The sequence below is a fragment of the Carassius auratus genome, chromosome 32 (genome assembly GCF_003368295.1).
Source record: "Carassius auratus strain Wakin chromosome 32, ASM336829v1, whole genome shotgun sequence".
Taxonomy (NCBI): Eukaryota; Metazoa; Chordata; class Actinopteri; order Cypriniformes; family Cyprinidae; genus Carassius; species Carassius auratus.
The window spans coordinates 18,004,224-18,030,551 of NC_039274.1; the positions used below are offsets into that span (position 1 = coordinate 18,004,224).

At 34.5% G+C, this 26,328-nt stretch overlaps 1 protein-coding gene across 24 annotated transcripts in view; it reads left to right on the top strand.

Annotated features, from left to right (window-relative positions):
* LOC113051738 (adhesion G protein-coupled receptor L3) overlaps positions 1-26,328 on the top strand; it is a 245,423-nt gene that overhangs the window by 32,700 nt on the left and 186,395 nt on the right. The window contains exon 1 of one of the 24 annotated variants that reach the window (XM_026215750.1): positions 13,391-13,488. The exons of the other annotated variants lie outside the window; for them this stretch is intronic. The gene's annotated coding sequence lies outside the window, so the exon portion shown is untranslated. Of the gene's footprint in view, positions 1-13,390; positions 13,489-26,328 lie in introns of those variants that run through there. 24 annotated transcript variants of the gene reach the window in all.

Genomic DNA, 26,328 nt, shown 5'->3' on the forward strand with positions numbered 1-26,328 from the left:
TTTTTCTTTCTCTAATAGAAATATAAACACACAGCAATCCAGACAAACAAGTTGATCTGGGAAACACACAGGCTTATTATGATAAAGTGCAAAGCCCAAATGAATGAAGAACAACATCTGCGGGCAATCCTTCATCCTTCATCCACACTTTAAAATAAACATGCATGGCAAACGTCGTCTTGATTTGCCTTCAGTGATTCTGTTCGCCTTCACTTGTGCTGCTTTAAACGCAGCTGTTGTTCGACAGTATATTCATACAGACGGGAAACTTCTGTAATATTGTGACCAAATCACACTTGAAAATAATACGAAAACATTCATCATTCAGATACTGTTATTGAATTTTATTATTACAACTTTAATAATTAATCAAATGTAAATGTTCCATCTTTTATATTTATATATATAAAAAATGTCTATATATAAATATATTATTCCAGTTTTAGTTTTAGTTATTTTATTACATCAAGTTAAGTTAAACACAACTTTCAGTCGTAACATTTTATGGTTTTAAATGTAGTTTTAGTTAGCTATTATAACCCTGATTTGCTTGTTATGTGCTAATATATACTACAGACTGCTTCCCATATGGTTTTAATAAACCTAAAATAGCTAACGTTAGCTTTTTATCTCCATCCTATCAGGTATCCCATTGATCATTTTCATAATAGGAAGACAATTAAATTACAATTAACAGTGTGCCTGCAGCTTGAACAGGGCATTTATCTGAAAATCTGATACACATTTTTACAGAATTACCTCACGTTCACCTCAGCTTACAGAGTTCAACGACAATGTGTCTAATGCTGAAGCTTTTACACCAGTCTAATTACTGATGTGTTTCTCTTTTTTCATGCTAATACACCCATCCGCGGTGTGTTGTATCGGACCGTGCTAGCGTCTGTGAGTATCTGTGATGTGACGGGCTGTAGTGCGTTATTCATCACCCCCGGCGAGTCGAGGTCAGCGGCTGCTGAGCACTTGGCAGCCACTAAAGATTGTTAAACTTGGTGTTAAATGCTACGTATGTGTGACATGGGCGCTAACACATTGATTTGAAGCCGTGAGCGCGGCAGAGACGTCTCTCATACATCACCCTCTGAGTCACCCGCACGCCGATCTCCATACATTAGAAGCGCAGTAATGTGACTGTGAGTGCTGCATCCCAATTCAATGCTGATGGCCAACTACACACTTTTCTGCAATCTATTTAGTGTTTGATATTTGGGCTGGCGGTTCACACAACATTCCGGTTCAATTTAGTCTGAAGTTTCAAATGTTCCATTTTCCAATGGTGGAAAATCGATTATGCTTTCATGAAGGAACTGATAATGGACACATGTTTGTGTTCAGCCATTATTATGATTACTGGAAAGTGAAATTATATGACTGTTTTGTATTGATTTTATTCAAAGAGTTAAAGAGAACTTAAAAAGTTAAACTTGGCTTAAAGAGAGACACTTTAATTGAATTTAATAGAAATTTTAACTATAGCGTATTTTAACTTAATTGCAAATAACATGCAATTTAAGTGTCTGAAAGAATTGCACGAATATCCAGTATAGCACAAACTTAAGTATATTATTTTAAAGCCAATTATTTTGTAACAAGTGCTTTTTATTTAAAGTAAGTTAAAGTGGACTTTTTAATAGGTTTTTAGTTTTTTAACTTTAGTTTTCTAGTCAAAACCACAATATTCCAACACCATTAGCCAAATAGTATTGAAATTGTTTGTGGGTTTTAGATACTATCTATAATTTTATAAAATGCATTTTTTACGTGTTTGAGATGTAACATCATGCGTGGTGTTTGTTTCAATCACACATTGGCTGATTTATCTTTCATTTCAGACACATTACAGCTGTCTTTTTAAATGCTCTATTCTCTCATTCTCTCGACTGCAAGCTGCTGTAATCTGTCACCTCTCTTTGAGTCTTCATATTACATGACCGCAAGCAGCTTTAAAGCTGACTGTATTTTGAAATGAGAGTGCTATTTTTGGCTTCAATTCTCTCCTTTTTTAATATCAGTCCTCTGTGTATCCTCCTTGGACTCAGACCAAAATATAGTGTCCATAACCGCTTAGTAGATTGTGGAGATAATGAATAAAGTTTTTGCTCAAGCGTGAAAGATTTCAGCACTACATTTGTGATCTGCACACGTCGGACCGGCCTGTAACTTATGGAAGAATGCTGTTCTACGAGGATCATAAATCAGCCGTGCACATTGAAAGGTTTAATTTAATACAGAACTGCACTGCACTGACAAGCAGGCGTTCTACCGGCCATGCTGATCATTTACACATGCCCCTCTTCTCTCTCTGTGCTAAGACAGGGCGCCCATTGTGAAAAAAGTAGTATACTTTAGCTCTTCGTCTTCCCCTTCTTCTTTTTCTTCTGCTTTTGATTCTATGGCAGCCCATGGAACCGCTTGCAGGAAAGTTTTGAAATTTGGCACACAGATAGAGAAAACTGGCAACATTAAACATAGCAAAATTGGAGTCTCTAAAGCAAACTCTCTAGCACCACCAATAGTTCAAAGTTTGACTTGCATTTATGCTATAAGAACTTTTAAACCGTAAGGTCTAGAACTATTATTTTTTCTCTTTCTTGGCCGTTCCTCCGATTTTCACAAAAATTGGTGTAGATCATCTTCAGACCATGCCGACAAAAATGTATGGAATTCAAGTTGATTAGTCAAACCGTTCTCAAATAATACACAAACAAATTTGGGGGAAGAGGACAACTAAGTGGATGTGAGGCTATATTTTAGCAGTGCTTTGGCACATTCAAACCAAACTTGGTGTGTGTTAATAACCATGACATGGGAGAATCTGTGCATCTGTTTTGGCACAGTGCCACCTAGTGGTCTGGAGATATAGAAACTGGACATTTTTGTTTATTTCTGAACCATTTGGGCAAAAAATCTATATTGTTCTCTTTAGATTTGGTGCGACATAACGAATTGAAGGATACCCAATTTTTGTACTTTGAATTTTGTCATTAAATGCCGTATTTTACCAAAGCATTGGTGTATCATCACGAAGCTCGGTATGTGTCTTCAGCACCATGTCCTGACGAATATTATATTTAAATATAAATAAATAAAAATATTAATACATTTGATTAGTTTTGCAACAGAGTCCTTGGATCATGCTGAGATCATCAATGCAAATTATGCCATAATCAACCGAACTTCCGACATTTTGATTTTCTTACTTTTTCCAACTCCTTCTAGAGCGTTTTATGTATGACTGACAAATATTCATCATAGTAGGTTTTTTCGTTTATACATGTTTGAACCATGTAATCCAAATGAATGGGAATTATAAATGCAATTCAAAAACACAAATCTTTACTTAAGGCCTAAATATGTTGAAGAGGCTTGATCTTAAAAAGCTTTGCTCAACCAAAAACGCCTTCCAGCTGTTTTAATGAACTGAATAGTGCTTATCTACAGATGAATAGAGAGAAAAGGATCAAGCTGTCAATATAGGAACACCTCGCAGCAATTCCCACCGGATTAATCCAGAAAAACTGGAAAATGAGCTGTTGAAGGGAAGGACCGTGTTTCCCTTTTGGACTTTTGCTAATAAGATGTCATCTGCTCCAGGCACTTTAAGGGCTGACTGGAGATTATTACTGCGAACACGAAACATTCTCGGCAAGAAATGTTAAACACTTGCATGAGTCCAGACTACAAATAGTTCACAAAGCAATGATTCGGATGCTTTTTCAAGGCTCTGGCACACTAAAAGCACGCTTTTCAATAAACACATTCTCTGTAGACACACAGGCCTGAGACGCCCGTCTTTGCAATAACTACATGCATGAATACATTTACAATTAGAAAACCTATTTTCAGTGAAGTTGTAGGGGAGTATAAATCTGCCCTTTACAATCTCTTTAACTGGCAAAAAACCCATGGGAAAAGGAAGTGAGATTAAATGTGCTGACTGTGCATTTGTAGTGTTCTTCAAATAACTATTTTGTAATATACTTGCAGATAATATATTAATTAATTAAAAATACAATGGCTACCTTCACTTTGAGAGTCAAAAACAGCAACACAAGGAACACAGAATTATTTATATTTGCAAATTGTTCTGTCTGTGTTTAAATGAAAGGGCCAAAATGAAAGTTTTTATGGTTTCTCATGGTTTATGTAAAAAGGTAAGCTGATGAAGACTAGTTTATTTACTTTTTAGACATTTTTGCTGCTAATGTGAAGATATGAGCCGGTCACTTGGCACTGGAAGTTCAGTTTAGTTCTGTCTAGACAGTTATTAACCTCTTCTAAATCTGCCATCTTGGCTCTATTGTGTGCTAACTCGTTCTGACCTGTTCCTACATTATATCAATTACCATCAAATTTGGCTCAACTCAGTCTCTCAAGTGCTTTCAGTCAGTCGTCTCATTGGCCAAAATTGATTAAGTTCAATTACATCAAGAAGGAAACACAGAAACTCCGGTCAGCTAATAAGGAGTTATTAGCGTAAAAGTCAAAAGTCATTGGTGTTCTCATTCCGAAAGATATGTTGAACTTCAGCCATCTTGGCTAAACTGGATGGACTGGATTTTCTCATGTAAGGTTTTGGCTCCTCTGTTTCAGTGAATGGACAGACTCACATCTGCCTTGTTGAACTGTTGCCCGTGTGTTTGGTGTTTGACCTGTCGGACTGATGTGGAAAAAGCGGTTTGAATCCAGCAATGAAAATTGATTTTACTGTATTGCCTGGAATGCCATGGAATGTGGAAAAGTTGGGATTTAATTTGAGAAAATTATCATCACATACACACAGAAACTCAAAGGTCTTCAGTACAACCTGCCAAAATAAAAGTTCAGTTTAATTGAGAAATTATGATGGAAATATTCTACTAATGTAAAACAGCAGAATGTACTCATGAAAGTAATAATACTCTTTTTAAAACTTTTAGAACGTATATCCCAAATTTCCATCCGTTTTTTTTTTAGAAATTGTAAATCTCTCTAGCACAGCAACATGTTTGCCAAAAAATGAAAGGAATTAAAAAATAAAAATAAAATAAAAACTTCGGATTCTGTTTTATTTATTTATTTATACATTTACAAGATTAAGTTGTACCATCATTTTTTAAATGTTTGTAATTGCTTTTTGCTTTGTAATTGTTTGCAATTGATTAGATTGTGTAGATTATGTAGCCATTAAAACAGAATACAGGACGTTTTAAACAAAAAACACAGAATTTGGGAAGAGTTCTAAAAATGTACTTTTCTAAAACTATAATATTTTTTTCTATCGATTTCACATCTGTTTTTTAAATCTAAAATTAAGTTTTGCCATTAAAATGGTGTCGAAAAAAAGAAAAAAAAAAGAAAACCGTTTGAGAGATTAAAATTTCTGTTGATTAGGCTTGCTTCATTTATATTTAAATGTAACCATTAAAGTGGAATACAAAAATATTTTAACGGAAAACAGAATTTGGGAAAAAATAAAACAGATTTCATAGGTTTCTGAAAAATACTTATATATAAATTATTATTACTTTTGGTAACACTTTATTTTAAGGTTTCCTTGTTTCACATTACATGTAATTACTATTATAATAACAATGAATTATGCATAATTACATGCAAGTAACCCTAAGCCAAAAGTACATGAAGTTAATTAATATTACTCAGTACTTAAATGTATAATTACACTGTAACAAGGACACATTAAAGTGTAAGTTTAAATTTTTTACACCTACTGATTTTAATTTATTAGGTATGCTTTGTTATGAATAATTAAAAAAAATCAAGTTAACCCTTAAAACAGACTCCAGAAAATGTTGATTTTATGCAGTGGATGGACACAAACATCTGACCCAATGATCTCAGAGCGTGTCGACTTCACCCTCGATTAGTAAACACAGCCTGAACACGAGCGCACAAACACACACTTCATTACTCTAATTGATGACTGTGTGCTCTGTGAGGAATGTGTGTGAGTGTGTGTGTGGTGATTTCTGTTATAAATGAGCGCTTTGGAGGGCATGCTGGGTAATGTAGGAGTGTTTTATTGATGAATTCCAAACGAATTGGATCAACTAAGCCTAAGCGCTCCTACAGATTTCCATCCTGATGCTTCATCACAGCGCAACAGAACAAGTTATGTGAAGGAAGGAATTTGTGTACAATTGTTTGCTATTATGAGAGCTTGAGTTTGTCTTGAGAATAGATGGAATAACATTTATTATTGTATGCGTTTTCCATCCATCCCTGAGGGAGGGGATATTTCTGTAGCGTTACATCAGCTGAGAGCTGCCTCATAAATCCAAACTACAGGAAAACCGCCTAAAGCTCGCCCTCCTTTTCCACCGACAATGTGCTGGTGCTCAATCTGGAATCATTCTGTGCATTAAAAAATAGGTTTTGGCTGGAAAAATAATGTCTGCAGTGGGCCATTAAACCGGTGGGTCTGTCTAACATCTAGTAATGGTTTTATTCAAGCACTAAACTACAATAAATTAAATGATTATAATGTAGTTGTAGTAGCACAATAAAAATACTATGCAAATGATTTAAAAAAAAATATAGATTAAGGTAAAATTCAAGTATGAATGATTGAATAAAGTAAAACGAAAACAAACAAACACATTTTAAGTGGTCTGTTATGTCATCTTTCTAAGAGGTTTGTGGTTCATGTATAAAGGAGGGATATTACACTGGAGATAAATGCTATCAAATTAATTCCACATTTATGATCATATTTGCAATAGACAGTGTAGATAAAGAATAACCTGTGTCATAAATGCTTGAGTCACTGTTTTTGATTATTTGAGGGCCAGAGGAATTAATTATGAAGCAATGGTCCAGTCAGTGAAGGTGAGGGTCTCATCGATCAACTGTGATTAAATTCAACCTTTTTCATGTGTGCTTGACAAGCCTAGAAAGAGAGAGAGTTTTTAAAGAAAATGTATTTTAAGCATTATAAACATGACCATTTGCAGATAAACCGTGCACTCCTGACTCCAGCCAATCAGATCAGAGCTTGCCAGACCTTGAGGCAAAATAAAATGTGACGTAACCGCTTTAGAAAAAAAACACCAAGTAAACAGCAGAGCTAAAGTAATCTTCCTCATGAATATGCATGCATTCATAATTAAGGTATCGCTGTCACCTTCAATGCAGTATGCAAATCAGGCAGTTATTGAGTTGATTTTTACTTGTTCCTGTCAGATATATGCGTGTATGCGACAGGTGTTGATGATCGTATGCAAATGAGTGGAAGTTGCTAGCGAGTTTACAGTCTCCACCCCTGAAGATACGCTTCATAAATGTGACAAGATGTATTTGCGTGTTATCTGCAAGCTTTTACATCCTACTTCAGCATTCGAATGATTTTCTGAGCAGCCGTGCAAACATATATAGATATGCTGGTATGCTCTTAAAAGTTGACAAATTCCTAGCAGATATATGCATTTAAATTTTACAGTCTTTTCTGGGAATTGTGACCATACATATTGATGACATCATTTCCTGAGTATGCAGGGGCGTATATAGATTTTTGTTCAGTCTGTCTCTAATAAGAATAGCAGACGGAGCAGATCATGGGCTGTTTTGAGATACTTATGTACTACGTTTTGAACACCGATTAGTATGCACTGTATGTTTAACAAAAAATATTAATAATATAAAGCAATTGTCTTTTCTTCCTGTGGATTTATTAAACTTACTTTCTTGGACTCTGCTGATCTTCTTCTGAGCTTAACCTCATTTAGAATCAAATGTTTGTGTAAATCTGAGCTGTTTCACTTTAACCATCTTTAAGCTCTCGGTTAAAGCCTCCCTTTTGAAAAAAAGTGTGCTTAATTGTATTCAATGTGCACTTGTAGTTTACTTCAAATCTTACAAGTATATAAAAAAATTTCAGATAAAATATTAATGAAATTTAAGTACCTCTTAAAGAGAGACACTTTCATGACTGTTTCTGAACGCACTTTAGTACTCTTTTAAAAAGTGACCTTTATAATAACGTCAAATGAAAAGTTTAACTAAGTACATTTTAAATCATTATGTTTTAATAAGTTTTGCCATGCACACTTATTTTGATGTGTTGAGCATACTTAAGCACATTTAAAAATACTTGAAATGTAGTGTTATTTGATACTGCATTTTAAGTTAATATACTATATTTTAAATGTACTACATTGCAGTTTCATGAATTCAAATACTTTTAAATAATATAATCATAATTGCTTGTCAGTAAATTCAGTGGTGCATTATATACAAAGAAAATTGCAGTCATTATGAAATTACATGTAAAGTTGTACTTAAGTCCTGTTTAAGAGGGTCAAAAACACTCTAAAGTTCTACTAATTACCTTAAATATTTATTTAAATTGTAATACATCCATTGCACACTTAAGTATATTCTTTTAAGTATTTTATTTCTTTACTAAGTACTCGTTTTTTAGTTAAGTGAACTTGTTTGTCACAAGGGTTAGGCATGCTCAAAGCTGATCTTTAATTCATTCAATTCACTGTATAAATTGAACAAATACACTGAATGTGCTGCAACTAAATAATACTAATACTAATACTAATCAGTGGCGGCTCCAGACAATTTTGATTGGGGGGCAATGGGGGGTCCTGGTCATTTCAAGGGTGGTCTCATGAAAACCAACAAAAAATACAGTGGACCTGGCTAATAACTGCATATTACTGGTACTAAACAACAAAAACAACACAGCATATCAACTAACTTTGTTTTTAATTGATTAATCAATTGCAGTTTGCAAACAATATGCTCAAACTTTAACGTGTTAGTTCACCCAAAAATGAAAATGATGTCATTAATGCCCTCATGTCGTTCCAAACCAGTGAGACCTCCTTTTATCTTCGGAAAACAGTTTAAGATATTTTAGATTTAGTCCGAGAGCTCTCAGTCCCTCATTGAAGCTGTGTGTACGGTATACTGTCCATGTCCAGAAAGGTAAGAAAAACATCTTCAAAGTAGTCCATGTGACATCAGAGGGTCAGTTAGAATTTTTTGAAGCATCGAAAATACATTTTGGTCCAAAAATGGCAAAAACGACGACTTTATTCATCATTGTCTTCTCTTCCGTGTCTGTGTGAGAGAGAGTTCAAAACAAAGCAGTTTGTGATATCCGGTTCGTGAACGAATCACTCAATGTAACCGGATCTTCTTGAACCAGTTCACCAAATCGAACTGAATCATTTTAAACAGTTCGCGTCTCCTATACGCATTAATCCACAAATGACTTAAGCTGTTAACTTTTTTAATGTGGCTGACACTCCCTCTGAGTTCAAACAAACCAATATCCCGGAGTAATTCATTTACTCAAACAGTACACTGACTGAACTGCTGTGAAGAGAGAACTGAAGATGAACACCGAGCCGAGCCAGATATAGACTCGTTCACAAGTCAAGAACCGGTTACATCGGTTTTCTGATCACCAGTAGTTCTTTCGGACAGTTCGATTCAATAAACCAGTTGAATAAACCGGTTCACCGGTTCTTTTGCGCTCGACTTAATGGCGTCATTTGCGATGATTGCCCTTGATTCAAGCCTTCGGTTTACCTGCGCTCATAACATTAGCACAGAATCAGTCCAGAATCAATCACCAAAAGAATCAGTTCGGTTCAGACCCCCCAAGACCCCCCCGGCGCCGCCAGTGATACTAATACTAGAGTATGGAGTTAGTTGTGATTCACTGAGTGAGTGTGTGTGTAATGCAAATGTATTTGTGCGAGTTTATTGTCCTGAAACCTCCACCATTATGGGCTCAATGTCATTTACAAAATGTAATTTAGTGTGTTTCAAAACATGTTGATGGATTTCTTTGGAAAATATGAGCTTGCAGCAAATGTATCTTGATTGTTCATTTGAAGTTTGCCAGAGATTCTAATGAATGTTTTTGTTAGTGTCAATACCTTCTTACATCAATCATAGCTATACTGATGGCATAAAGTTACAGACATTAAATACAATTATTATAATATACTTCATATGATTCTTTATATTACTAAATATGTTTAGTTCTCAAAACATGCAAGACTTTGTTTATCCAGGTGATGTATTGATGTCAGATAATGTATAATAAGTTTCTCAGTGTACCTGCTGCAAAACACACACCCACACACACACACACACTATGCAAACATATAGGTCTTTGATTAACCTCTTTTGCTGAACACCAGCTAAAACTGTTTTTAAGGACTATGCTTGCAGCTTTTATGACCTCATAATAATAAAGAAAATATTTGAAATATGTGTACTTTAAAATAAAAATCATCTGACTCTGCAGCACCATTTCAATGAACTAGTGAAAGCAAAAAAAGTCATTAAATGGTGAAAACTTGTAGGTTATATCTCACATAAGAAGGAAAAAAGTTAATTTTAGGTTGAGCTATTTCTGTAAACTTGGCAAATCTTCTGTTAGTTTGTTTATTTATCTATACCTAGTTATTTTTTTCTATTTTATATTATTGCTTGTTTTTATATGATTTATTATTATTGTGTGTGTGTGTGTGTGTGTGTGTGTGTGTTTATCTCTAGTATTTACTCATCATCAGATTACTTCCAACAAAAGATCAATATTAGATCATCTAATGATTACAGTTTGATTAAATATAAGTTGTGAGTTAATGTGCCAGTCATAAACAGCTTACAGTTACACTACTGAAGTGCATGGTGAATTATGTCCTTAATATTTGTGTCATGTATAATAATTTATGGTTAAAAGGGGTGCTTTCAATTAGGTCCACACACACACACATACACACATTTTTATTACAGAGTGCTTAAAGGGAAATATTTCAGAAAATGATTTTTGATGGTCTCTCCCCTTCTCGCTCTGTTTTTAAAGTCATGGCTTGACAGATATAACCAACAATTTATGACTGAGTTTTTAATTAAAAATAATGTCTTGTTGTTTGTGGTGATGAATGAGATGATCGATATATAGAGCTGCTCAGTATGAGAGTGCAGTGATCACACACACACACACACACACACACACACACACACACACACACACACACACACACAGTCATTTACTTGAACACATTGATTAAAATGCTTCATTTTGTTTAGTTGTTTGCTCAGATCATTCACATTCGTCCATGACACCTTTAGATCAGAAGACTTCACAAAGCACAGGAAGATGTACGATTATTAACAAAATCTGACCCTATAGCAAGTATCTGTTCTGCCATTTAGCAGTGAGTCACGATGGCCTGAAAAGTTGGCTAAAAGCTAAAGCGCAGCGCTGTCAGCTCGTTAATTTGAGCACCAGCACTAAAAATATAAAGGGTAAAAATAGTCAAACTTGCTGTGCTTTAGCTTTTAGACAGATCGAAACACCACCACTACTGGCATACCACTGTAAACCCAACATAAAAACAATTTTTTTTTGGTTCAAGTGAATGTATTTAGGTTGATTTAGCAATTAAAGACTACTTTATCATATCTGATATATGGATTTCTAAGGCCTCTAAATGATCAACATGATCAAATCTTTGTTCTTAAACAATGTTTATATATATATATATATATAAAATGTATAATATATAAAAAAATATATTTTATATATATACGTATATAAAATGTATAAAAAAATATATAAGAGCATGTGTAGTTACAAATCTCAAGTCCTCGGGGGAGTTTAGCAAAGGCAGTGTTTCACAGCGACTCGTTCAAGCATGATTTCTGTCCTTCAGGTCCTTTCTGACAATACTCTGAGTGTGTAAGTGTGTGTGTGTGTGTGTGTGTGTGTGTGTGTGTGTGTGTGTGTGTCATATATGTTGATGTATGTGATTCATGCGGTCACATGAACTCAGTCGGACCGTGAAGGTCAGCGCCGGGGTCACTGAATCACATGTTCACTCGAATCAAAGGCCGTTCTGATCCATTTCTCTGAAATGACCCTGAATATGAATGAATATTCATGAGTAACTGAAGGATACAATCTCTTCATATGATCATGATATTATGGGAAGTGACTCAAGCTGATTGGTTTCCAATCAAAAACAGCTTAAAGTAGAAATATGAATCACTTTCTCCTTAATATTCAAAATAATGTGTTATATCATTTTTATAACAATGTGCAACAGATAACATATCTGTAAACATCTCAAAAATGTGTTTTCTGGCTTCATGACCCTTGAATGTCACGCACGCACATACACACTCGTTCACTCTCCAGTCACTCCTACACTTGTTTCTCACAGTGCTTGAATGAAGGCCATTGTAGCGTGTGTGTGTGTGTATGTGTGTGTGTGTGTGCGGAGAGATCATGTATGAGATTTGTAGTTCTGGAGCTGTGCTAAAATACGCCATATAATAACAGCTTACAAATCGTTATTTTTGGTAGCTGGTTATGTAAGGAACTAGAATTGTTTGTGCAAGAGTAATAAAATTGTATGGAAGCCCATTTCAGAGAGAGAGAGAGAGAGAGAGAGCATCACTTTTTTTCTTTGAGGCAAAAAAGGCTTTCATAAAATTATTTCAATAACATTTCAGTGGTCATTTGTTCAAATACTGTCATTTTATGTGGTAACCCTTGTGGAAATGTTTTTGACTTTCATAATATACTTAAGTGTGCAGTGAATGCAATGTTTTTGCAATGTACTGTAATACCATGTTAATTGCAATAAAAATATAAATGCACTATAAATCAAATACAATTAACTGAACTTTAGAGTCTTTCTGACTCCCTTAAATAGGACTTAAGTACATATCTATATGAACAGTAATTTCATAATGACTTCTATTGTCTACTGAAATATGGTTAAAGTACTGCTGAATGTACTGACAAGCATTTATGATAAACTAAATATACTTTAATGTAATTTCTAATCATAATATAGTAATTGCACATTTGTAATGAGGAAGTTGCAGCTTTACGTAAAATATTTTAACTTTATATGTAATTTCAAATAACACCACAGTACAAAATGTGCTTTAGTACGATAATCAACACATCAAAATGTGCACTTCTTTGTAACACAGCAAAAGATTATTAAAACATAATGATTTTAAAAGTTCTTTCAGGTAAAAAAATATTATTTGACATTGTCATAAAGATTACTTTTTAAAAGTCTACTTAAGTGTGTACTTAAGTGTGTCGCACTTTTATTTGATTGATATGAAATTAGCTGCAAGTAGAGTTTCATTCAACACAATCTAGCAAACTTCTTTTATAGTCTGTTATTTAAACACTCGATTGCACACCATGCGTAATAACGTCCTTCAGATATGAGGTCATTCACAATACTCATTGCTTCTGGAATTTTCCCTTCTGTTAATGTTTGTCTCTGTAGCAAGTTTAATGGTTAAAGGTCCAAGTATAGCAGCTCAAAGTTCCTGTTTAAAGATCTGTATTGCTGCTCAAAGGTTTCATGTAAGTGTAAATCAGACATAGAAGTCCACAACCCGACCCTGAGGCCTTTATTCCCGTCTCACTCTGAAGTATTTCTCAGACACAGATCCAGACGGACTCTGGTAAGGTTTGTTCAGTTTCAGATGTGTGTTTGGTGTTTGGTCGTGCAGGTGGAGAGTGTTGCAATAGCTGAATCACTCACTCAGATGTGGTCGCTGGAGGTTTGTTTAGTTGTCCAGCACACACTCATGATCTTCAATGTGTTTGTAAAATCTAGGCGTGCTTCTGATAGGATTAACTGCAAGGCCTGTCTTTTACCTTGAGACCTGCTCAGACTTCCTGCTTTATGATAACGATGTGATAAAGGCAGAGATAGACACTCTGTGACTGAATCCAGGCTCACGACAAAAAGTCAACGATAAAGGAGCCTCTGGCACCTAAAATTAAATATGTGTGTGTGTGTGTGTGTGTGTGTGTGTGTGTCAGTAGCTGGTTTGACTTCACCCTTATTTAACTGTTTGCTGTAATGAGAAACTCGTGTGTAACACACAACCAGATGAGCTGAATCCATGCGTGTGTGAGAAGGAGATCTCTTTCATCTCTTTCAGCCCTTCATTTAACTCGATAGAGAACGAGAGCGAGAGAGGAAAGCACTGAAAGATGGACGGCACGAGCGGCTGTGTACCTGTGATGTTAATTGTTTTCCAATGGTTAATTAATGTCAACAATCTCCTGGAAGATTCAGATGTTTTACACCTGCAGCGCTCGCACATGGCTCTCATTTAAACCTGCTTCAGAGAGAGAGAGAGAGACAGGCAACAGGAAGTGGTCTAGTCGTCATTGTTACGCTGCTGTTGGTGGTTTGAGTGATTGAGAGAGTTTAATTGAGCCGCAGCATCTGCTCTGATGAAAGAGGAGCTCGTCTCTCAGATCTCAGAGCGTCTCCATCGGCTCTCCATGGAGTTTCCACAGCGATGGCTTTAGTTTCAGTTCAATTAGCCTGGATCTTTTAAACAAGGATCATGTCACCTTAACGAGATTAACGAAAGACAAATCACACATCAGATGTCAGCAATGTCTCAATTATTTCTTCCGGACAGCAGTGAGATTAAGTTTTTTTTGCTTTAATATCTTGTTTTAAAGGGATAGTTCATCAAGAAAATTACAATTCTGAAATTTTTCACCTTAATGTCATTCCAAACCGTATGACACTTTTTCCTTTCGTGGAATATAAATTGTTTTAATATTGAATTATTATATATTTTTTACATTCATTTATTTATTTAATCCATACTCTCTCAGACAAAAAGGTACAAAAGCTGTCATTGGGGCAGAACCTTTTAAAAGTTATGCTTTTGTACATTTTAGGTACTACGATTTACACTTAAGGTACTAATATGTTCCTTTAAGGTACCAATATGGAATATCTAGGTACAAAAGTGTGCCTTTTGAAAAGTTACCACCTCAATAACAGCGTTTGAATTTTCTTTTCTTTTTTCTGAGAGTGTACCATTGTAGTTTTTTGTGTGATTTATATACTTTTGTAGTGTTAATATTTTAATTATATTTTATATATTTTAGATTTTTTTGGTATATGCTTTTGCTTTTATCAGTTTTTATTTATTTATTTGTTACTTCTGTTTAACTTTACTTTATTTTTGTTTCAGTTTTAGTAATATCTGAAACTTGAAATTAAATGAAAAATATAGATATTGCATTGGTAACTGAAATAGTTTTTTATATATTGCTATGTTTTTATATATATTTCTGATATAGTCTGATATAGTTTTAGTTAACAACACTAGTCCATAGAATGCAGGTTAATGTTTACCAAAATACTAGTATAACGTGTAAAAAAAAAACAACAATTGTAATTAACTTATAGATATATTATAATATTCATTATATTTCAGTTATAGTGTAAGTTTTAGTTTTGCTATTTATTTTTGTCATTTTTAAATGAAATGTAATTGTGTCCTGCTTTAGTCACTTTAATTTTCATGTAATTTAAATTTTTATGTTATTTATTTATTCATTTAACCTTTTTTCCATTTTAGCATCTTTTATTTCCACCATTTAGATGAAAATTAAAAATGCTGGATCTTTTTTTTTTCTTTTTTTTCTCATATTTCAGAATTTCATAACTTTTTTCTTTTAACAAAGTGACATGAGAGTGAGTAAATAATTATAACGTTTAGGACTAAACTATCCCTCACATATTTCTCCTGAGAAATCTGTCAGCAATCATAAACGTGTCTCCGGTAGGCTTTCAGAAGAATCTCAACAGTTTCCGCTCTGATTTATCAATGTCTTGAAGTCTGTAATCAAAGGTCACAGCTCCTGCTGGTTTTAACAACCTGTTTGTCTGTTTTGTTTTTTCAATTTTCTGCAAGCATGACTGAGATCTCATGAGCTCTGAAGGTTCAGTGAGATGCTCATCAGGACTATCAGAGCCTCAGTGGCAGATGAAGCTTGTTTGGCTGTGTCTCCTCAAGCGCTCTTCATAATAATTAGATTATATTTGCATGGCAAATCAACCTGAGAGAGACTGACTGTGTGTTTGGCAGGTGCTGTGTGTGTGTGTGTGTTTGACGATAAACCTCAAACAATCTCATTCATTTGAAACAACATGGAACAATGACTTTCCTGCCCAATTTGTCCTTACTGCATTGGTTATAATGAGTTTAAATAAATTGCACCATCATTACATGCATGCAATTACAAATATGTTTTCAAATATATCTTGACATGCAAGTTGCAATAGCAATGGTATTTTAGTTTGCCATAAATGTATTTTAACCAGGTTTCAAATGTTGAAATTATAAATATGTACTTAAGTCTTGCTTAAGTGGGTAAAAAACACTCCAAACACTCGAAACATTTTATATAAACTCAACCATGAATGCATTTTCATTTAATTGCAGTAAACATGCAGTTAAGTGTTTAAAAGCATTACATTCAGTTCACACTTGAGTATACTCTTTTAATCTGTTATTTATTTTTAAAAGTATGCAAAGTATACTTTTCTGAAGGTGTCTGAGTTCAGTAAGTCAGTCAATGCACAGCTGCTTATATCTATCTCTGCGCATTAAACAGGGAGAGAACTTGTCTTTTTAACTAAAAAAAAATATGCAAGCTTTAATGCATCTTTCAAAATGTCGTATTTGATGCAATTGTTTTGAAATGCATGGCAGGAGTTGACTCTCCAACTTGGAAATGTTAGCATGGTAAAGATCAGTGACCCCGTTCGTCTCAGAATCGTTAAGTGCATTCATCTCCAAAGAGTCTGATTTAAAAACATAAGGTAACCTTTATGTGTCATCTTGCTTAAATGCCGACTTAGAGACAGAGAGGTTTTATAGTGTTGTGCTAAACTTTAACCAATCACTGCTCAACCAAACTCTACTAAGTGACTCTTTGCTCTCTGAACATTAATGCTCGCAGTTTAGTGTAGAGAGGAAATACAGTAACAGCTCCGTGATTGTTAACATGTCTCGTAAAATAATATTAGCCTGCAGAACACACACACGACTGTAAGTCTGGTTTGCAGTGACGAGCTCAGGTTTAATGAGCTGTCAGCATCAGCGGGAACGAGGCAGGAACGAGCTCCATTACGTTGCGGGACAGAGGTGGAGAACGCCACTCTGGGTACGCTCTAATTGAGTGGATTTTACTCAAGCATTTCAGCGAAGAGAAAAGCAATCTCAAAACTTTTGAAGGGACAGTGAAGATTGTTGATCACCCTTCTGTGACTTTTGTTCATGGAACACTAGAGAATGGAATTACCGGTCTGTTAGAGCTGACGATTAAAAATCTAATAAATACAAATTGTGATTTAAAATATAATTTTAAACAAGATTCCAAGTTTGTTGCAGTTGTTTGTGTATCAGCAGAATTTGGCCATAAGTGTATTATCAAAATTATATATAAATGTGATTATATAACAACAAAAACAACAATAATAATGTTGTTGATAATGTCATTTTATAGTCATATTGATATATAATCACACAATTTTGGCCAAATTGTATAATAATAATATTAATAATAATAATAATAATAATAATAATAATAATAATAATAATAATAATAATAATAATGCCATTTTATAGCTATAATGATCACACACTTTTGGCCAAATTGTATTATTATTAATATTATTATTATTATTAATATTATTTATAGCCATATTGATATATGATATATATATATATATATATATATATATATATATATATATATTGATATATATGTGTGTGTGTGTGTGTGTGTGTGCTTATTTGTGTGTTACTGTGTGTGTGTTTGTTTAGGAATTTCTGTGTGTGTGCGTGTGTGTGTGCTTATTTATGTTATTGTGTGTGTGTTTAGGTGTGTTTGTTTGTATGTATGTGTGTATGTGTGTCTGTGTGTCTGTGTCTGTATGTGTGTGTGTTAGTGTATGTGTGTGTGTGTGTGTGTGCTTATATGTTTGTGTGTTTGTGTACCAATGATGAAAAATGCACCAACAGAGACTTGTGCACTTTATACTATTTTAAAGCCATACAAAACATTTATGGTGGATCTTTGTGGTATGAATCAGCATCCGCTCTGTGAGAGCAAAGCATGGTGGGATACTTTTCCTCTGGTTCCGTCTCTCCTGGTCCACCAACATTGGTTTGATCATTATTCCATAGATGCGTTACTTGGCACAAGGACAAAGTTTAGCATAATTTATGCATGACTGTCATCAAGTTTTGAAAAACGGCCTTGGCCATTTCGAATTTTAGCATAAACACACACACACACACACACACACACACACACACACACACACCTCTCCAGAGATCCAGCAGAGAGAAAAGTTGTTTATAAGTTTATGAGCGTTTCTGCATGTCTTATTATGCGTTGGCCGAGCGTGAGGGTTTCTCTCTACGCTTTCTGAAACCGTGCGATTTACAATCTTCCCATAGATGAAAAGATGAAAATATTACTCAATAAAAAGCCTCTGCTGCGAGGGAGCCGCATTCATCCACGGCTGGCTTTGAATGTGAATGGAGGAGCAGTTATTCAGGCTGTGGGCCGCGTTCCCTGCAGACCATCAAAGGAGCGACGGAGAAAGAGAGATAAGAGCCACAGAAATGGAATAAGAGATATGGCGCTTTTTTTCTTGCTGTTTGTCAATATATGCAGGTAAAATTACTCCTTTTGAAGCGCGCCTCTCCTCTTGCACTATTATCTGTTGCCTTTTCTGAGTCCTGCGGTGTGCGAGAACAACTTCCATGACTAGCAGCCAATGTATTTTTGTTCATTTCGTCAATTTTTGCACCCAGAAATAACAGCTATAGAATTGTTCACATCTCTTAAAGGGGCAGTTCACCCAAAAAATGAACGTTCTGAAGTAATCTTCTGCTGAATAAAAAAGAAGGTATTTTGAAGAATGTTGATAACCAAACAGTTGATGGTAGCCATTGACTTTCATAGTATTATTATAAAAAAATTTCAATACAGGCTTGCAACAACAGAAGGCTGATTAAATGGTTAACTGTCCCTTTAACTCAGATTGGTTTGTAATTTAACACTGACCAATCAGATCTCATTATATTTTCATATCCTATTTTGGTAACACTTTAGAATAAGGTTCCATTAGTTAATGTTAGTTAATGTATTAATTAACATGAACAAACAATGAATAATACATTTATTACTGTATTTATTCATCTCCGTTAATGTTAGTTAATGAAAATACAGTTATTCATTGTTAGTTCATGGTAATTCACAGTGCATTAACTAATGTTAACAAGCACAACTTTTGATTTAAATAATGCATTAGTAAATGTTGAAATTAACATGAACTAAGACTTATAAATGCTGTAGAAGGATTGTTTTTGCTTAGTTCATGTTAACGAAAGTAGTTAACTAACATTAACTAATGGAACCTTATTCTAAAGTGTTACCCATATTTTATATGTGCATCATATCAACCTGCTATATCTGGTATAATTATTGAAATTCTGATTCTCCTTTCTAGTACCATTCAACAGTTTAGTGTGATTATTTTTTATTTATTTATATTTATAATAAAAGGAATGAATTCTTATTAATTAAATTGATAAAAAAAATGACTGTAAAGTGGCTTATAATCTTACAAAAGATTCTATTTAAAATAAATGCTGTTCTTTTGACAATTGTATTTACCAAAGAATCCTAAAAAAAGTAAAATGTACTGTATCACACAGTATTCAACATTGATAATAATCAGAAAGTTTCTTGAGCAGAAAATCAGCATATTATCATGATTTCTGAAGATCATGTGACAGTGAAGACTGGAGGAATGATGCTGAAAATACTTTATACTTTAGCTTTGATCACAAAAATAAATTTCATTTGAACAGATATTCAAATAGAAAACTGTTTTTTTTCAATTATTATAAAATTTCATATTTTTACTGTATTTTTTATCAAATAAATGTAGTCTCGATGAGCCGAAAAGGCTTCTTTCAAAACCATTAAAAATGTATCTTACAGTAGACTGTTCATCACTAGACTGTATGCTTGCTTTATAATTCTGTGATTATTCTGTGTGTGTGTGTGTGTGTGTGTGTGTTCACTGTCCAAAAAAAAAAAAAACCACACACCAATGATTTCCTCTCCAAAAAATAATTTGCATATATATAACACAGTAAATACAGAAATAAATTCGAAGCCCACGTGAAATCTAATATTGGCCCATGCTCTTTCTTAATATGTGTTCCTGGTCTTATTGTGCGCGATTCATCATTGCATGTTGTTATTATAGCATTAAAAAAACGATGTTTATCTTTATAATCTTCCATCAAAATATAATTACTCGCTCTCCCTGTGAAACAAATTTCCTCTCAGCAAATACAGAGAAAGGTTAACCAATGGCCAAATATGAATATAAGCACTATTTTAGGCTACTTTTCTAAGTGCAATGCAGTGTTTCTGAAATCTTGCCATGCTATAATGGCATTCTGGCATGAAATGCCCACTTTTCACACAAGTCTCACCTCACATTTTTTCTTGTTAATTATCCAGTTAAACTATCAAATGCATCACGTTGGGGTTGTGAACAAATGGCTCGTAAATGCCGTTTCATGTTGACTTTAATAAACAAACAAGCGAATAATAGATAGTTGTACTTAGTTAATTGTGATAGTCAAATTAGCTCATCCAGTTGCTGCTCTGATGTGTAACTCTGGCTCTTTCTGTGTGTCTGTATGTGTTAATATTTGTCTCAAGAGTCCAAAATGTCGGCACTGGACTGTGTCCCGCTCCATAATTACTCCCTCTGAAAATATCAGTGCAGCGGCTAATTGGTGCCATTCAGCCTGTGTGTGCGTGTGTGTGTGTGTGTGTGTGTGTGTGTGTGTGATCAATGGTGGTAATTTGTCTGATTTTGAATCCAATTTGGATTCAATGTCCAAAACATGAAACACTATACAGGGATATTACGTGAATCCAGGGTTTGTGTTACAGTGTCGCTCGTGAAATGCCTTCAAACTGGTCATTTTTAAAAGGCAAATAAACAGTTTGTGGTTGATGGAATCGTTGCAAACTCTAAAATAGTTTATAATGTACATATAATTGGGTCATTTAAGATTCAAGATTTTTTTTTTTTTTAAGAAATTACTACTTTTATTGAGCTAAGATAAAGATAGTAGGCAGTAAAGATATTTATAATGTTACAGAAGATTTCTATTTCAGAAAAAGAGCAGACATTTTCTTCCGGTCTTTCTCAAAGATGTGGACGGATCTTTTAAAACGTATTTAACTTTGTAAACAAAATCTTTAAAATGCTAAAATTATCATTATGTTTTTATTTTAAAGTAGAGTTTTAAAACCCTGCTTGTTATTTGACACAAAATCCTGTTTGTGATCTTCAGCCAGATCTTTTCTGGACCTTGCCAAGTTTTGATCAACTTTAATAACCCTTATATTTTAGTGCCGATAAACACAGTAATAAACATGTTTATTTTTGTTTTTCAAGCTTGCATGTTACTTGAAATAAAAAAGCTCAAATCTAATAATTACTCAGAAAAATGGTGTGTGTGTGTGTGTGTGTGTGTGTGTTTGTGTGTGTGTGTGATGTTTGTAAAATTATACTAAAAGAGCTTTTACCTGACAAAAACTCTAAACTATCAATCAAAAGACAGAAGGTATGGAGTAGACTGAGTGTCAAGTTTTGATCATGCTGCTGATTTAGAGGCGTTTAGAGATCCATGAATCAGATATGATACAGTAGGTTTATAGAGGTAATAATCAAATCGATTGTATGACGGTCACAGCAGTGGACGTTCGGTCTGGACACAGCACGCTCTATTTCTCTCTCGATCTTCTCCACACTTGATTCGTCCACTGCGGGCCACAGCAATATCACCTCGTCCTGCCGGACATATCCAGCAATAAACTCCCCACCCTGCAGTCATATGATTCATACACACACACCGAACAACAGAACGAGCTCCAGGACGCCGAGACGAGATGAACAGATGGAGCGAGAGAGGTGTGTTGGAGAATGAACCGCAGTCACATGATCAGAGAACACGCGATTGGATGCTGGCAGTGATTGAGGGACACAGCGGCCAATCAGACGCCCCGTGTGGATGACCATATTGTCCCCTCAGTGGGAGGGAAATCAGCCAGTGTGTGTGTGTGTGTGTGTGAGATCAACAGTGAGTGTGGAACTGCAAAGCTCTACATGATTTGGTCTTTCAGTCCCTCAGCAGGCATCTTTTTTTCCAAATAAGTGCACAGACATCAAACTACAACACAAGCCGACTACACACTGCTTCCTCATTGCGTGTGCCGTGCGTGTGTGTGTTGATCTGTGTTTCTCTCGGAAGCAGATTCTTTAAAAGTACCACCGAAATCAGACCGCCTATTCTCAGAAAAAAAGAAAACTTGATTTTAGAGCTGACGAGCTACGCAATATCGTGTTCATGAACGCGATATTACGTAGCTTGTCAGCGAACTACGGTTCTGTATATTAAGTGCCGCTCCATTTGAAAGCAGGTGATGGATATTTACTACTAATCACAGAACCGGCTTTACTAATGCATGACAATCGCATGTGATGAATAATACAAAAATATAATTGTTCTGTAAGTTGCAGATACGCAGAAAGAAAGAAAGTCTAAATGGGTTGAATGTTGGATGCACAATATAAGCGACGCAGACTAACCAAACTTCTCCGGTAAAGAAATCAAAACAAAACTCGCTGAAAATCATATGCAAACTCTCAGGGTTTGAGTGACTCAGATTTCATCTCTGTTATAACATGCAGCTAGAACAGCAACAACTGTGTGTGTGTGTGTGTGAAAGAGCATATTCACAGCCTTTATACTAATTGGAAGCTGGATTGTTTTCGGTAATGTTATTACAGGAATCTGCATTTGTTTGAATTGCCTTTCTTGTGGAGACCATTGAAACCTTACTCATTTTAACATCACACATAAATATGTTTGTGTGTGTAGTTCCCGAAAGGCGATTTCAAGAGGCTTTGTCAGGTTTATTTCTCTGTTGGGTACACATTTGTCCCTAAAACATGTTTAAGCTAACATTTGCCTGGTGGTGATTGACACTGGGCTGGTGTTGAACTGCTTGTGAGCGTGAATCCTGATTTGAATGGCTGTGTGTGTCTAGAGGAATTGTTTTGACTTTCTATACACAATGGAAAATCATGCAAAGCGAGGGAACAAGTGCAAATCCATCTCTACACTTTGTAAGATAAGAGTGAGTGATTCTTGAGGAAGTAAAAGTGTTCATTAGTTTCGGACCCCTACATTAATTATGTTTGCATTTCATGAATGAAACAGCAGCTCTTTATGTAATGTCAGATACATACAAGTATGTCAAAGCTGCTTTGAAACAATGTGTATCATGAAAAGTGCTATATGAATAAATTTGATTTGACTTGTTTGCAAGACAACTAGATTTGGGTACATTTAAATATGAAATGTTTTTGATTTTGTGAAAAGGATGTGCCACACCTGCATGTCGTTCGGTGCACAACCAGTAATGAAGAATGCAAAATTAGTACTTTTTCTGCAGAAGATTTTCTTGCTTGTGAAAAAACTGACCAATTTAAACCAAACCAAGTTGTTTGGTTTCCAGCTGAAAGAAAGGAGTCCCCCAGAAGATGAAGATGACCAAACTGTGATTTTTGTCTGAGCTGTCGCTTTACCACTGAAGTTTAGTGCTGATTAAAACACTGTAGGCGACACTAACCTGTTTGAGGAATATGAATAGTGCTGGGCCTTTGAAAGACTGAAAGGATTGAGTGGGATTGAGGTTTTTTAGTGCAGTGGAAGCGTTACAATCAGCTCCATCAGATAACGATGGGATCGTGTTTCTCCGTGTGTGTTTGTGTGAGTGAAGCTCTTGCTAATGAAAGCTTGTGTTGCTCCACACGGCTCACGATTAAAGGACAACCACACACACCCTGATCGTTATCATGATATGGACTCTGTCCTACATTCACACACTCACACACACACACACACACACACACACACACACACACACACACACACACACACACACACACACACACACACACACACACACACACACACACACACACAGAGATGTGAAGAAAACACACGCTTGAAAATGTGTGACAAACTTCTGTCTGATTTGATTGCTGCCCAAATTACACCGGCAGAGCTCTGAGGAAGAGCAAGACTTCCAGCAGTTTTTAACAAGTGACATAAAGCCTGGTCTGTTATGCAGCTTCTGAAATGCAACTAAACACACACAAGAACGAGGAGAACATCAAAGACCTGCTGGTTCAACCGGGACACTGAACCTGCCCTGATATCTGATATATAAGAGAAAGCCTTATGAAAAAAAATGAATACGTGACAAGAAAACCTACATAATCTTTTATTTTTTTTATTTTTATTTTATTTTTTATTTGTATTATTTGTGTGTGTATGTGTGTGTGTGTGTCTGTGTGTTTGTTAAAATAGTATTTAAATTAGGATTTATTTTGGTTTTCCATAATAAAAAATAATTTGATAAGAAAAAAAATTGGCATTCAATTTAAACCATTTTAAATGTAAATATTTTGTACATGTTGAATATATTATAAACAAAAGAAAACAAACAAACAAACAAAAACAATATAAAATGTACATGATGAAAACAAAAGAAACTAATTAAAAAAAGGAACAATAATAAAAAATTAGTAATATTAAAATAAATGAATTAATGAATTAAAAACATGCAACATTTCTAATTTGTAAGTAGAACTACTAAAATTACTAAAACTTAAGCTGAAATGCAATAACAAATATAATAATAATAATAATAATAATAATAATAATAATAATAATAATAATAATAATAATAAAATGGCCTAAGCACAGAAAGCTACTGAAACTATCAAAATAAAAGCTAAATCAAAATATTAACAAATGCTATAATAGTATGTACAAAGTAGTAAAAAAAAAAATAAAATAAAAAAAAAACTCTTCTATTTGTCACTGCCTGAAAAAAACTTAATTGTGGGAATTGCATAAATGATGGCAATGCAATTGTATCTATCGATTCCAGTGACATTTCTTGACATGTTTGTGTGAAATAGTGTCTGCAGACAATCAAATACGTCATCTTACTGAGGATATAGTTCAATATCTGAGACCGTCACAAAGGATACACAGTAATTAGGGGGTTCAGTGTGTGTGTGTGTGTGTGTGTTTGTTTAGTGGAGTGTTTGCCAATAGGTTGTATTCAGATCAGTGTTGTGTTTGCATGTGTGTGTGTTTGAGCATATGTTTACACTGGTGAGTGTGCGACCTTCAAACGTTTCCTGTGGTAATTTTAAGTTGAAGAAGATCCAAAGCTGGTTTCTGAGTTAATGAGGACATTTCTGGCCCGATAGCTTCCCCAGACTGGCGCCGGGCCTCGGCGGAAGCAAGATATATACTGTACAAACTGTACAAATTTATACTGTACAAACTGTATATTCTATGGCCCTACACCAACCCTACACCTAACCCTAACCCTCACAGGAAACTTTGTGCATTTTTACTTTCTCAAAAAAGCTTGTGTGTTTGTGTGTAGTGTAGACCATACTCTCATTCAGTTATGATGCCGTATATACTCACAGAATGGCCTCGAAAGAAATCTAAACGAGAATGCCAAAAGACAAACAGCTTAGCATCTATACACACAATCACACTGCATGCAAGAATGCATATGACAGAAGCTTTGCGTGACACAGGTGTTCATACACACAGCTTTGTGTTGAGGGATTTTAGTGTGTGTGTGTGTGTGTTGAATTGTAAAGAGGCTGAATTGGTTCTCTAAAACAAATGTGTTGTTTCACTCCTGAATCTCCATATGTACACAATAAGGATGTTATCGGCTTTAATTTATAATCTTTCCATCTGTTTATTTTTCTTTTAATTTATCTCCTGTGCTAGAAATTACAGCTAAAAAAAAAGTAAATAAAGACTGCTTTTGTGCTAAAGCTACTTATTATTTTAAAACATAATATATATATATATATATATATATATATATATATATATATATATATATATATATATATATATATATATATATATATATATATATATATATATTTACTTTTGGTTGTTTTTAAATATGTCTATATAGTTCATATTAATTGTTATTTTAGTTTCAGTTTGTTATTGTGGTATTTCAAGTTAAACAAAAATAAAATTTGAAATGTGGCATTGGAAACTAACTGACATAAAATAAGTTATTATTATTGTTTAAATTTTTAAGTACCATTATTTATTCATTCATTTATTTATTTATTGTTTATTTGTTTGTTTTAATTTTAGTTAACTTAATGGTTTAGATGGTCGGTCTCAAACCTTACACTAATTTTATCTGGCTGTTCCTGCAGGGCATCAGCAAAACTGTGATTAGATATTGAGCGGCAGCTTTTATCATCATGATCATATGTATTAGGCAGGGCTGAGTATTAA